This window comes from Enhydra lutris, unplaced genomic scaffold (genome assembly GCF_002288905.1).
Source record: "Enhydra lutris kenyoni isolate GAN:26980312 unplaced genomic scaffold, ASM228890v2 scaffoldscaffold42, whole genome shotgun sequence".
NCBI lineage: Eukaryota > Metazoa > Chordata > Mammalia > Carnivora > Mustelidae > Enhydra > Enhydra lutris.
This window is the reverse complement of record NW_019154126.1, coordinates 17,510,825-17,524,855: the sequence shown is the minus strand read 5'-3', so window position 1 is coordinate 17,524,855 and position 14,031 is coordinate 17,510,825. Positions and strand designations below refer to the sequence as shown.

General features: G+C 40.1%; 1 protein-coding gene across 2 annotated transcripts in view; it reads right to left on the bottom strand.

The window, feature by feature from the left end:
- LOC111155590 (cyclin Y) overlaps positions 1-14,031 on the bottom strand; it is a 223,229-nt gene that overhangs the window by 198,404 nt on the left and 10,794 nt on the right. The gene's annotated exons all lie outside the window — the stretch shown is intronic.

Below are 14,031 nucleotides of genomic sequence, written 5' to 3'. Positions count from 1 at the left end.
TATTTATTTGAGAGAGAGCACACACACACAGAAGCAGAGGGGAGGAGCAGAGAAAGAGAGAAGCAGACTCCCTGCTGAACAGGGAACCAGACATGGGGCTCCATCCCAGGATCCCTGAACTGAAGGCAGAGGCTTAACCAACTGAGCCACCCAGGTGCCCCAAAGAAGTTTTTTTAAACGGTAATAATTACAAGACAGAGTTAATTGGCTAATGTATATAGAAACCATATTTTTGGAAAAACACAAAACCAGTAGCTAGAAAAAATGAAGTACAAAATCAAAATTCACAGAGGTGAATTGCCTAATAAACATACTAATGAAGGTAATGTTCATACTAAAGCTGACTTTCACATAAGAATTCAAAACTTTTTAGAAATGTATTCTTTAATATTTTACACGACTGTGAACATGAATGCAAAGATTATCCTAATGATCTGCCTCTCCCACCACAACATACATTTAAATTAGTTAAATGTTTAACATTATTTTTAACCAATTAAAAACCTGTCTGGTGGTCAAAAAGCAACCTTTTGGTATATCTAATTACACAAGGGACAAATAGGGTGTAAAATTTAGTCAACTTTCTGTTATTGGTGTTGATGTAGAACAACACTAGATTGAATAACCTAAAGAACAAAAAAAAAAAATTCTATTAAATCTGAATACTTCAATTTCACTCCTGCATGTCCATTCTCTTGTTCCAAAGGATGAGAATTATGGGTGAAAGGGTTAAAAGACCAGATATCATATGAGATATGAGATATCCAGGGTTCCCAAACCACCAAGAGTGCTGTAACACACATCTGTCAAGTAAACTTCCATCATTTCTTTGACACCAATCTGGGGATGGGAACATTCAGATCTTTCCACATTACTTGCATTTGAAAATTATATTCTTAACAGGAATCTACAAAATGAATTTTGGAAAAACTATCACTTACGATTGAAAAAGAGTGTATAAACCTCCCTAAACTCAAAAATTTTACCCTCTCCCTTCTCAAAGCCAAGTCTTCCTCCTTACTTCACCTCCCTTCCCTAACATAGCACTCATCCAATCTCCAAAGATTCAGGGTCAACTCTGAATCCTCCCTCTCTCTTACACCTTTAGGCACAAAATTATATTGCTGCCTCAGTCATTTCTTTCAACAATGATTGCATAACTACTCAGTGGCAGGTGGGTGGGGAATACAAAGACTTTTGTAAAAGCCTTTGCTCTGACTCTCAGCACATTTGCAGCGTCAGAGTGGGGGGAGGGAAGTACAGCAGCAGCAAGAGAGCTTCTCTGTCTAACTTCCTTTTCATTCCAACTATCCCACAATCAGACTTTCTCAGTGAACCAGCACAACCGATCTCACTGGTTCTGATCTTTTCTCATGCCCGTCAAGTTCTCATATCTCCAACATATTAATCTTCCTAGGGCTACTTTGAGCAAGTGAGCCTACTACCCAAAAAACCTGACACTCCTTAACACGGCATTCAGGGCCCTACATCACATGAGCTCATCAGGCTACAACAGACCAAGACTTGTGCAGACTATTCTACCTTCTTCTAAGAATAAACTGACTCCATTTGCCATGACCCAAATAAACCCTGTAGTTTCCCACCTCTAGGCCTTTCCTATTGTCATTCCCCTTCTACCTGAAATGTCTTATGTTCTTCTATTCACAAGAACCACTCACCCAAAAGACCCAGTCCAATCCATTATTCCATGAAGCCATCTCAAATTACTGGAGGCAAAAGTTCTCTCTTCCACCTTTGACATCTTACAGCATATTGCTTTTTCATCTGATTTTAGCATCTACTCTTGTAACAACTAACACAGTACTTATGACACAGTGCCTTAAGTGATAATGTGTATACTTCTCATCTTTCACTATTGGAATTCCATGACCTATCTGAATTTAGTAACCTAGAAATCAAAGATCATGCCTCGTGTATCTTTACAATACTTACATACTTAATATAATATTGTGTTCCTCAATAGATGTTCAATATTATTTTTTAATGAATTAATGAAGATTTTAGTGAGCAAACTGACAATTCTCAAACCGATAATACAAATTACCCACATATGCCTGAAAAATATCATGTAGTTTTTTTAATTCCTGCCTACTATGTGTCAAGTTTTGTTCCTTTGCCTCAAAAAGGCAAAGGATGGGACGCCTGGGTGGCTCAGTCAGTTAATTACCTGCCTTCAGCTCGAGTCATGATACCAGAGTCCTGGGATGAAGTCCCGAACATCAGGCTCTTTGCTCAGCAAGGAGCCTGCTTCTCCTTCTCCCTCTTCTCCCTCTACTGATCCCTCTGCCACTACCCCTACTTTGTGCTCTCTCACTCTTGCTCTCTCTCAAATAAATTTATTAATTAAATCTTTTTTAAAAAGAGGCAAAGAACTTTCAGAAATGTCTCCTAAGGAAATGCCTCCAAAGACATTAGAATAAAATATATTATTATTTATAAGAGTTTTTTTAAAGAAAGAAAAACCTAAAGGACAAAATCTAAATCTAAAAATTCAATGCTACCATAATTAGTACTGTCATGATTAAATACAAAACTGATACACCTGGGGTACCTGGGTGGCTCAGTCAGTTAAGTGACAGCCTTCAGCTCAGAGTCCTGCAATCCAGACCCGTGTGGGGCTCCCCATTCAACAGGGAGTCAGTCTGCTTCTCCCTCTCCTCTGCCCCTCCCCTGCTCATACTCTCTCTCTCCCTCCTTTTCCCTCTCTCTCAAATAAAAAAAAAATCTTTAAAAAAAGTAAAAGTACAACCTACAGTAATATCATGTTAGAAGATTACTTACAAGTATTAGAATTATTATTAGAATTAATTTTATAGTAAGAGAAAAAGAAAATTGGGAGTCATGGTAACAGCACGACCCCAATTTGAAAGAAATATACATCTACATCTATGTACACAAGATATGTGTATTTTTTTTTAAAAGATTTTATTTATTTATTTGACAGATAGAGATCACAAGTAGGCAAAGAGGCAGGCAGAGAGAGAGAGAGAGAGAGAGAGAGGAGGAAGCAGGCTCCCCACCGAGCAGAGAGCCTGATGCTGGGCTCGATCCCAGGACCTTGGGATCATGACCCGGGCCAAAGGCAGAGGCTTTAACCCACTGAGCCATCCAGGCACCCCAAGATATGTGTATTTGAGAGAATACAAACCACTGAACAAGTAGATGAATAAACACCTGCGTTCTGGTAATCTCCCGCTACATAAACTTGCCTTTGATTCCACACACCTATATTTTTTTATTTTTTAAAAGATACATGTATCTAAACATATCATCGGTATTTTTTTTCATATTACTGTAAAATAATAGTATAAAATACTTAAAACAAGCAGTGCTCTGCATAGTGGGATTATAGGTAATATTTTTCTATAGACTTCTCTAAATTTTCTACAGTGAATATACTGCTTCTATAATCGAGGAAATAACAAATATTGTCTTTTAAAACAAAATCATTCATTTTGGTCTCATAAAGGTAAATATGACATGGCAATCCAACTTCTGGATCAATCTGATTCATATCACATTTAAGACTAAGTGACAATACAAATTCACCAAAAATTAAGTTTCAAAACACAGGTCCTTCCAGCAACTCCATTTCTGGATATATACAGAAAAGAATTAATAATGCAGAAGCATTATTCACAATAGTCCAAAGACAGAAGGAGCCCAAACATCCATCAGTAGATGAATGGATAAACAAAATGTAATATATGTATTATGGTGGAATGTTATTTGGCCTTAAAAAGGAATGAAATTCGGACAGATGCTACACCATGGATGAACCTTGAAGACATGCTGCTAAGGCCAATAATCCAGTCACAAAGACAAATTCGGCATATGGGATACATACCTGAGGTACCTGGGGTAGCCAGTCAGAGAGACAGAAAGCAGAAAGGGAGTTGTCAGGGGCTGAGAAGGGGGAGATGGGGAGTTATTATTCTGTAAGTACAGTTTCAGTTTAGGAAAATGAGAAAGTTCTGGGGAAGGATGCTGCTGATGGCTGTACCACAGTGGGAATGTATCTAAGTTGTTCTGAACTGTACCCTTAAAAATGTAAGTTTTATATCACCTCTAATTTTGCCACAATTAAAAACACACACACATAGTTATTTACAATGGGATGATGTCTGCCGAAGTCCAGTGGCTCTGGATATATCAAGGAGAGCTTCACCTAGGATTCTCCAACAAACGGCATCCTCGAATTTAGACTGGATATAAAGATTATAGTAGACAGAAAAAAGGCCCTGAGAGCAACCTCATTCACATTCACACAATAGCTTCTTACAGAACAGACCAGTACACAGGTGGGACAGGACAATGAAGAAAACAGCTTGGTGAATGACAATCAGAAGCGATATAACTATTCCGTATGGAGGTATCAATTACACCACGAAGTGAAAGAGGTGCAGAAGAATGGGTCTGCCGTGGTGCCCCAGACACCCTGCATTTATCCAAACAGCCCATGTAGGCAAGGTCTGAACCACAGCTAATATGACTTGGAGGAATATCTTATGATCTTCCTATACCACAAGAAGGGGGGCTGGTCTACGGAGCCGCTAAGAGACTGTCTTAGGCCAACTGGGCTGCTATAACACAATATCATAGGCTGGGTAGCTTATAAACAACAGAAATTTATGTCTCACAGTCCTGGAGGCTAGAGGTCCAAGATCAGGGTACCAGCATGATTGGGTGAGGATCCTCTTCTGTGCTGCAGACTTCTCACTGTGTCCTCTCATGGTAGCAGGGGCTAGGGATCTCTTTGAAGTCTCTTTCATCAGGTACTAATCACATTCCTGAGGGCACCACCCTCATAACTTAAGCTCCTTCCAAAGGTCCTACCTTCCAATTCTATCACATTGTGCATTAGGATTGCAACACATGAATGCGGTGGGGGGCCCACATTCAGACCAGAACAGAGACCATCTCCCATGAGCCTCCCCCTCTGGTGGCTGTCATGAGACCGGTTCTCACTGCGTCCTGGGTTCTGGTGAAGTATAGGGCGCTCAACACACTCGTCCACCCCGCAACCAAATAGAGTTCCAAAATATAAACCCACTTAACTGCAATCTAGACTTGGCTTCCTGGTGGCAGCGTATCGCATGACACAGGCAATCGCTGGCCTCTCGTACTTCAGCGGCACCCTGTTTGGTGTGCTGGGAAAAGACTACAGGAAGCTAACACCTTTGAGCGTATTCTTCTTTTCTCTGTGTGTAGGTAATCAACTACCTAAATCTAAAAGTGATTTGTTATATCTTTACTGATCAAATCGGTCAGGCCTTCACCTTGCCTTGTCTCGTGTGTGTGAGCACAACGAGCAGTCACAAAGGACACCAAGTTCTTGAGACAACTGCTACAAACCAAATGGTACTCTACATGTGCACAGGACAAAGCAGTGGCCTAAGTCACCTTTTCAATTTCACTTGTTCTTATGTGCAGTACAGTCTTGTCTTCCTCCAATAAACCCATCCTTAATAGCAGAGACATGTTTTCTTCTACTTACCTATATAATTTGATCAGCTCCGGGTAGATAGTTTTATGCACTGGCAGTACTAGAAGTATTGCTGACCATCTACACACTGTTATTTTGCCCCTGAGCCACAAGTAGATAAGGTGCTGCTCTTAGACTTAATAGAAACAACAAGCAAAATCACAACAGTTGAAGAAAAGAGAGAGAGACTTATTTAAGGCCATGTTTTCAGGCATCATGATTTGCTACTGACGTTACTGTAATGTTCTATAAAGGAAAACATTACATCCATACTTTTTTAAGGGGGAAGAAACCTTTTTAGCAAACCAAGAGAAACCTTATTTCTACAAAGCAAATATCCTGCCAGAAACTAAGGAAGTGCTCAGGAATGATAAGAATATATCTAAAGAACAGAGTTTGGAAAGGAAACAGTTTGAAGAGGCTCCCACCAACCAAACCTGGGGCAATTTTAGCTACAAAAAATAAGAGATTACAACTCACCAAATAAAAAAAGAATCCATGACTCCCTACTGATAATTATACAAATGGGGAGAAGGAAGAGCTCTTCCTTATAGTGCCTACCAAAAAATGGAGAAGCAGCTGAAAAATTATTAATGGACATTACAACTAATGAATGAAAGTTTGGTAAGAAACAGAATACTTACATGTCTCATTCTCCCCACAAATAACTTATTGTTATTCATTAAAGCTACGTTACACTGAAGAAACCTGAATGGTACCACCCCTGAACCAAGCAACAAAGTTAACATCGCCGATGCTGAGAAGACTGGATAGCACGTGCCTCTTGACAGGACGCATCACTTCTGCAATATTGCTGCCAAATGTATACACAGCCTGAATCGAACCAAGAGAAAGCATCAGACAAACCCAAATTCCCAGGTAATGGGAATATCATGATGGGCAAGACAGACATAGTCCCTATCCTCACAGAGTTTATATTCTGGTGGGGAAGGGGAGACATTCAACAAATAGACCAACAAAGTGAAGTGAGAAAATGATGGAGCTGCCACGATGGTGGGAGGATTCCTTTCTCTGGATTGTGTTTCTAGGAATAGACCCCCTGTGAAGGTGACACAGGCCCATGAGCCAACCAGGTAAACATTTTCGGGAAGATCTGGCAAAGCAGAAGCAACAGCAAATGCACAGACCTAGACAAGGACAAACATCCAGGAAGCCCCTGATGTCGCTGCAGGAGAAGGGAGGTTTGTGCAGCAGGCAGGGACAAACACTGCCAACTGTGAGCTGCGGGGAAGAGTCTGTGTTTACTCAAATCACAACAGGAGTCAAGCAGGATTTTAGGCAGGGCAGTGACATAGTCAACTCCACATTTGTTAAGGGGCGAGAGACAGGATTATAAGAAAGAACAGCCTGAAAAGAGTAAATTGTAAGAAGCACTTAACAAGAAGAAGCCAGAGAAATTTGCTCCATCTTCCCAGAGATCTCTGCAACTACAATACAGAACCTTTTTTCTCTACCAGATTCTAACAGGAAATAGCAGCACTGTTACCAAATCTAAATCTGCAATAACGGAGTATTATGTGAGTAATACATTAGGTTAAATAATGGGAGTAGTTTTTTCCAAAGCAGCACCACCCAGCAAACCTTACTGAAACCAAGTGGACCCTGCCATATTAGAATCACTCTTCGGTCTCCACATCCTCCCTGCCCCATAGCCACTTGCCTTGCTTCCCCCATCTGTACACACCACCAGCTTCCCCACAAACTTCCAAGGGCTGTTAAGAGAGCTATCTACCACACAGCAGTTCCCAGAGACTCCTCTGCCAGTCTCAACTTTTAACCATCAAAACAATGTCTTACCATGTATAAAGTTAACCATTTACCACATACTTAATCTGCTTTAATTAAAGCTACTACTGGACTGCTCAAATCACACTCTAAAGACAAAACTCAAAACTAATCACCTGAGTAATCTACAAAGCAAAAAGAAAAATACTACGGGAAAGGCTTTGTATTCCTATCTTCTTAATACAAAAATTTTTACAGCTATGTCAAAGTGTGCATTATTTTAAAATGCTATGGAAGTAAACATGCAAAAATGTCAAAAAAAACCTTCTTTGACTCCTTATAATTTATTTAAATCAATTATAGCCAAAAGCATAGTGTATGTGAAGACACTAAAGGGGCAGTTTTAGAAAAGAAATGCTAATTTCATTTTAGGTTACATAAACTGCTAAAAAAAAAAAAACTAAGATGAGAAAACAGAGATGTTCACAGCATTAGAATGTTTTGTAAAAAGTGGATGAAACTGGAATTTATGAGGGGCAAGTTCAGAAAGAGAAATCGTAATTTTATTTAAATTTTATTGGTAATTTTATCGGTAATTTTATCCAAAACTTACTGATTTTCTAGCTTTTAAGTTAACAAAAGTCTCAAAGACATTTTTGTTAATTTCTTAATATAAATAATCATGCTTTTCTGCTAAGGTTTGTCTTTGCAAAATGGGTGCTAATTTATCCCTAACCTGAGTTTTACTAAATTAGTTCATTTTAGGTCTACTATTTGGAGAGTATAGTGGAAATGCCATAGGAAAACCAAAACATGGATTTTAAAAACAAACATATGAGAAAATTATTTCTAACTTCCCTTCTCTGGCCTTCCCCAATCACTCAATATCCCCTCCATCTTCACTCTTATGTTCATTCCCCACAACAAACAGAGGAAACGCTTCCATCCATACCCTCAGCCTTGACCTTCACCATGCCAGAGATAACTGAATACCTTTCCCAGGGGAAGCTATCCTATTAACTTATCTAAATGAACTCAATACTTTCACCTGGGGAATTAGGAGCACAGATCCTGGTCAGTCTTTTGTGGACCTAGAATTGAAGACATCGGGGTAGCCACTTGCTACCACAGAAAAAGAAAAAAAGCTATTTTATAATAAAGATCTACAGAAAAATAAATGAGACATAAAGAAAGATCAGATCAACTAAAACTGACAAGAGAATTTAAAAGTAAAATACTTAAATAGCTGCCTCAGTTCCTACAAGCTATCCAACTGCCTATTCCAAGTCCTTGGAAGACTCTTATATTGCCTTTCATAAAATCTCAAGACTTCCAGTAATTCTTCCCTCCCCCACTCCCTAATCAGTTTCAGTGGACTTCTATTAAACTAAAGGGTCTGAATTAATGCTTGTGGTGAGCAACCTCCAACACAGCCCCTGAAGTATCTCAAGGTATCCCACCCTCATACAATACCATCCCCTGGAATGCAGGGTGGATTTTAGGGACTTGATTCTAACAAACAGCAGTGACAGAATGTTACTTTCAAACTGACATATATCAAGGCAATGGCTTCCATCTTGCAGATCTCTCAGGGTCTCTGAGATCACGTGCTCTGGGCGGAGGCAGCTACCATGTTGTCAGCTTAAGGAAAGGTCAATATAGCAAAGAACTGATGTCTACAGCTGACAACCAATGAGCACTTGATGCCATGAAAAGCCATTTGAGTGAGTTTGGAAGCAGAATGTTTCCAAGTCGCTCCTTGAGAGAACTACAGTCCTAGCAGACATCTCAACCGCAATCTTGTAAGAGACCCTGAGCCAAGGACTCCCAGCTAAGCCTTGCCTGAACTGCTGACACAGAAACTGAGAGATAATACTGCTGTTCTAAGCGACTACATTTGGGGATAATTTGTTACACAGCTCAATAACTAACATAATTCTCTAAGACATAATTCTCACTCAGATTAACATAATTCTAACTCAGATTTAAAAAAAATAAATAAATAAGATGGGGCGCCTGGGTGGCTCAGTGGGTTAAAGCCTCTGCCTTTGGCTCAAGTCATGATCTCAGGGTCCTGGGATTGAGCCCCACATCGGGCTCTCTGGTCAGCAGGGAGCCTGCTTCCCTCTCTCTCTCTCTCTCTGCCTGCCTCTCTGCCTACTTCTGATCTCTGTCTGTCAAATAAATAAATAAAATCTTAAAAAAAAAAAAAACTAAGATGGGTCAAGATTAATTTCTTCTTGGGAATACTTAACCTTGTTGTGAGAATCGTGTTGAGTGAAAATGCTCTGACCTTCCCCCCTACCCCTATCAGGAGATTTGGCTCTCAGACCACAAACCACTATAAACTAATCCCTCTTAGCACAGCTGCCATATCTGTAAAGTGAGGATCTCTATGGCACTTGATAGTATGAATGTTCTAGGATTCTATCTATGAAGGCTATTTTCTCATACTCAACAAAAACAGCATATTGCCTCCACAGATCTGAAGACATCTATTCTGTCTCCCACGTTACAACTTTGAGTAATCATTTTACAAAATCCAGAATATATGCAAAATACACAAAACTGGTCTCCAATGCACATCCATCCATTATGAAATCTTTTAGAACAAATGTCCTCCTAATGAGCATAATTCATTACATAAGATGTTTGGGGATTAAGCCACCAACAAGTTCCACATTACTTACTGACTTCAGAATGAACCTATGTGTCAGTCCACCCTGGATCTTTCAGAAACAGAGTTTCCTTCTGCCTGTAGCACACTTCTAGCCTCTTCCCTACTCCCATCCCTCTTGCCCTTGCCATACGATTGTCTTGGCAAAGCCCTCCCTGACCACATCCCCTCATCAACCAGAGCAGAATTAATCCCTTTGGCCTCCCTTCTACCTCTGTATATTGCAATCATCCATTTGCATATCTGTCTCCCTTAATAGATCATTAGGACCTTAAGAGCAAGGTTCAAGTTACATTGATCTTGCATTCCAGGTATCTAGCTGGGAACACGGAACTCGGTACTTGAAGGAATTAATGTTTGTTGACCTACTGAAAAAGTGAACCTTAAACTCCTGGTTGGGGGCGGGGGGGGGGGGCTCAAATTCTCACACTTCTTAAAAATGTCCCTCCTGGAGTCCCTGGGTGGCTCAGTCGTTTAAGTGTCTGCCTTCAGCTCAGGACATGATCTAAGGATCCTGGGATCAAGCCCTGCTTTCTCAGTGGGGAGTCTGCTTCTCCCTCTGTCTCTATTAAATAAATAAATCTAATCTTAAAAAAAAAGAAAAATGCCCCCTCCTCAGGGCCAGTATATCTATGGACTGATGACAGTTGTCATGACTTGAGCCTCCACATTGCAGGCACCAATCAGGAGCAGGCCCCTGAGAGAATAAGCATCTCTCAGCAACACTTGCTTCCTGAATTCCACTTCCTCTCCAACTTCTCTGTGGTTGAAGACAACACATTCTGGAATCACTTCCACATAGGGGATTTACCACTTGCTAAAATACTAGTTTAGAAAAGAAAGGAACTCCCTAACTTCTCTGCTTGCCTAATTCCTTACAGTATTAAGCATTCTGCTTAATACTGTCTCTTCATCTATAGCGAGAATTCCAAACTGGAAACCTGTCACCATGTTTGAACTCTGGAAAAAAAAATAATAATTTTGTGATCAGCTTTCAGCCACCTCCCACACTGATTCCCACCATTAGCATTAACAGTTATTTTCAAATAAAAAACAAGAGAGACATACATGTATTAGATAAACCTCAGGGGACTAAAAAAAAGTGAAATGAAGGCCAAAACATCGTACACCAAGCATCTTATAATAATGCCTGAAAATCAGATGAATTATCTACACCGTCAGAAACAAACAACACAGCTAAATTCGATCTCGGTGATCACTCCCATCATAGGCTGGCTGAACTGAACCACCAAGCTGTTCAATGAGAAATGGCTCCACAGCCTGTTAGGCTAAAGACACTCAGAAGGAACATTGGTCTTTATTAAGAGCATATGATTTCCATTCGTTATAAATAGCCCTTTGTATACAATACCCTAATAATGAGCTAGTTACCTGCTCACCAAAAGAGGTCCCGTAAGGGCACCTCATAAGAAGCACTTTCGTTCATCTTGTTCCAATGCTTTTGTATGCTTAAAATGAAAATATCTCAAAATTCTATGATCATAATTTTCTGTTTCAGAATTATGAGCACCTCATAAGAAGCACTTTCGTTCATCTTGTTCCAATGTTTTTCTATGCTTAAAATGAAAATATCTTGGGGCGCCTGGGTGGCTCAGTGGGTTAAAGCCTCTGCTTTCGGCTCAGGTCATGATCTCGGGGTCCTGGGATCGAGCCCCGCATCAGGCTCCCTGAGAGCCTGCTTCCTCCTCTCTCTCTGCCTGCCTCTCTGCCTACTTGTGATCTCTCTGTCAAATGAATAAATAAAATCTTAAAAAAAAAAAATGAAAATATCTTAAATATTCTATTATCATAATTTTCTATTTCAGAATTATGTCCCTGGTCTCCACAAACTGCTAAGAACCCTTATGTAAGTAGTACAAAATATGTTTTGTCACATTTTCATTTTGTGCAAACAGGCTTTGTGTATCATTCGCATTTGAAAACCAACTCAAAGAACTCAATACACTTGAGTCTAGTAAGGCTGGATCTTCCCTGAGAGAGCTTATTTCATGGAAAAAGGCATATACTGGGGTTGGTTAAACTTGAGATTCTCTCTTAAAACAATATTTAATTTCACTTTGGAGAATACAAAAAGAGGGAGAAAATATCTGAGGTCCAGCTGTTTCTGTATGACTTAACTTGCTCTGATGAGTTTAACTTTCATGTCTCTTCCAGATGGGCCACATGAACAAGGAGTGGCTCCTCCTTATGACTCCAAATAATGCTACTACATGGTTCTGCAGACACTGACAGCCCCAGGAATAGTCACAGCCCCGCTGACTTGGTCTTCCCATCTCTCTACCAGGAGCCTTCTCAATCTCTGAGTAATGGCTCCAACAACCCAGTTTTTCTCTGTGTCCTATAACAAGAGTGCTGAAAACCACCTCTCTAATGAATAGCTGTACTTTTATAATAATAACGTTTCCTGACAAATAATATGTGTCATGGCATAGAAAGGGTTGACTATACATTTTCAAACCTCAGGCTTTGGGAAAATATCTTCAACTTCAAGAATCACTTCCAGGGTGCTTGGGTGGCTCTGTCGGTTAAACGTTTGCCTTCAGCTCAGGTCCTGATCCCAGGGTCCTGGGATGAAGCCCCATGCTGGGGAGTCTGCTTCTTCCTCCCCCCTACCCCCTCCTCAAGCTTCTGTAGTCTCTCTCTCAAATGAATAAATAAAATCTTTCTTAAAAATTTTTTAAAAAGAATCACTTCCACTTGTATCTTTAACTTACACTAAGGGACTGACATTTCTGGTTCAAATATTTTTAGAGGAAATGTTTGTCAAGAATACAACATCACCACATTTTTTGGAGCATTCTTCACCTAGACAAGCTACAATTCAAGACTTGAATTTTTAACCTCTATTTCAAGAAACCAACACCACCATTTCCTTATTCCAGCAGAAGTGTTCTCAAGTAAAGAAACTGACTCTTGAAATCAAATAATTTAAATAGGTACTTCCCTAAATATTTTTTCCTTAAGAATATAACAATGCAAGACAGATGCAACCGAGGGATTTTTTTTTCCCCCAAAGGTTTCTACTAAGATGTTCTTGAGTATCAGATGGCTGAATCAAACACTCATTCTGTTCACTGCCTGCCTCAGGGGGCCAGGTCATCAAGCTCTGGCTGATGAGATTTCAAAAGGTCCACAAAAATACTAAATTGCACTGAACACTTGTCAAACCAAGCCAAAGCTACTGCAGAAAACACAGTCAGTTCAGAGAATTACAGATTCAAATAGGCCTTCCATTTTTATATTCCTCATCATAATAGACTCTCAAAAGGAGGGTCCACTGTCAGTACTATAAAATATGAAAAACCCACACACAGAACTAGCTGATTTTTAAAATTGAGTAAAAAATAAAATTAAAACTCTTGGCTAAAAGAAAACTTACCACACCTTTCAGTACGTTACACCAAAAAGGAAGGAAGGGAGGGAGGGAGGGAGGGAGGGGGAAGCTATAAAGGAAGAAAATTAAGTGATTTTTGAATTTAAGTAAAGAAACTACACACCCTCCCGGTACACACAGAAAGCTATCCTACCACCCATGGTCAGAATTGCAAGCAATGTCTTTTCTGTCAAAAATACCATTAGGAGCACCATCTTAGAACATGATGCTAGTTCTAAGGAGTCCAAACGAACAATGCATTCCTTTGCGAAACTGGTGGAGGAGGGACAGGGCATTCACATTAAGTCTGAAGTTAATGGCAGCCCCTGGAGCTGTGCAGCCTAGAGTCTATGAAGTTCCACACCCAGGCCTTGAATGTGTCAAAGTGACAGAGATAGTAGAACCATTAGGAAGTTGCTCTATTGTTTCTTTTTCACCCTGAATCCTGGAACCTGCACTCAGTGGTTCTCAAGAGAAGTAGGAGGAGAGTTGCCCCCTTGGGGAAATTATACTTGGCAATTACATTTGTAGTGTCATGACTGGGGATGGGAAGACGCTACCAGCATCTACTGGGCAGAGTCAGGGATACTGCTAAACATCCTACAATGGACAGGGCAGCCCCCACCATCAACAAAGAATTATCCCACCCAAAGTATCAATAATGCCAAGGTTGCGAAACCCTGGCACAGCTTCAGAACTTCTACTTTA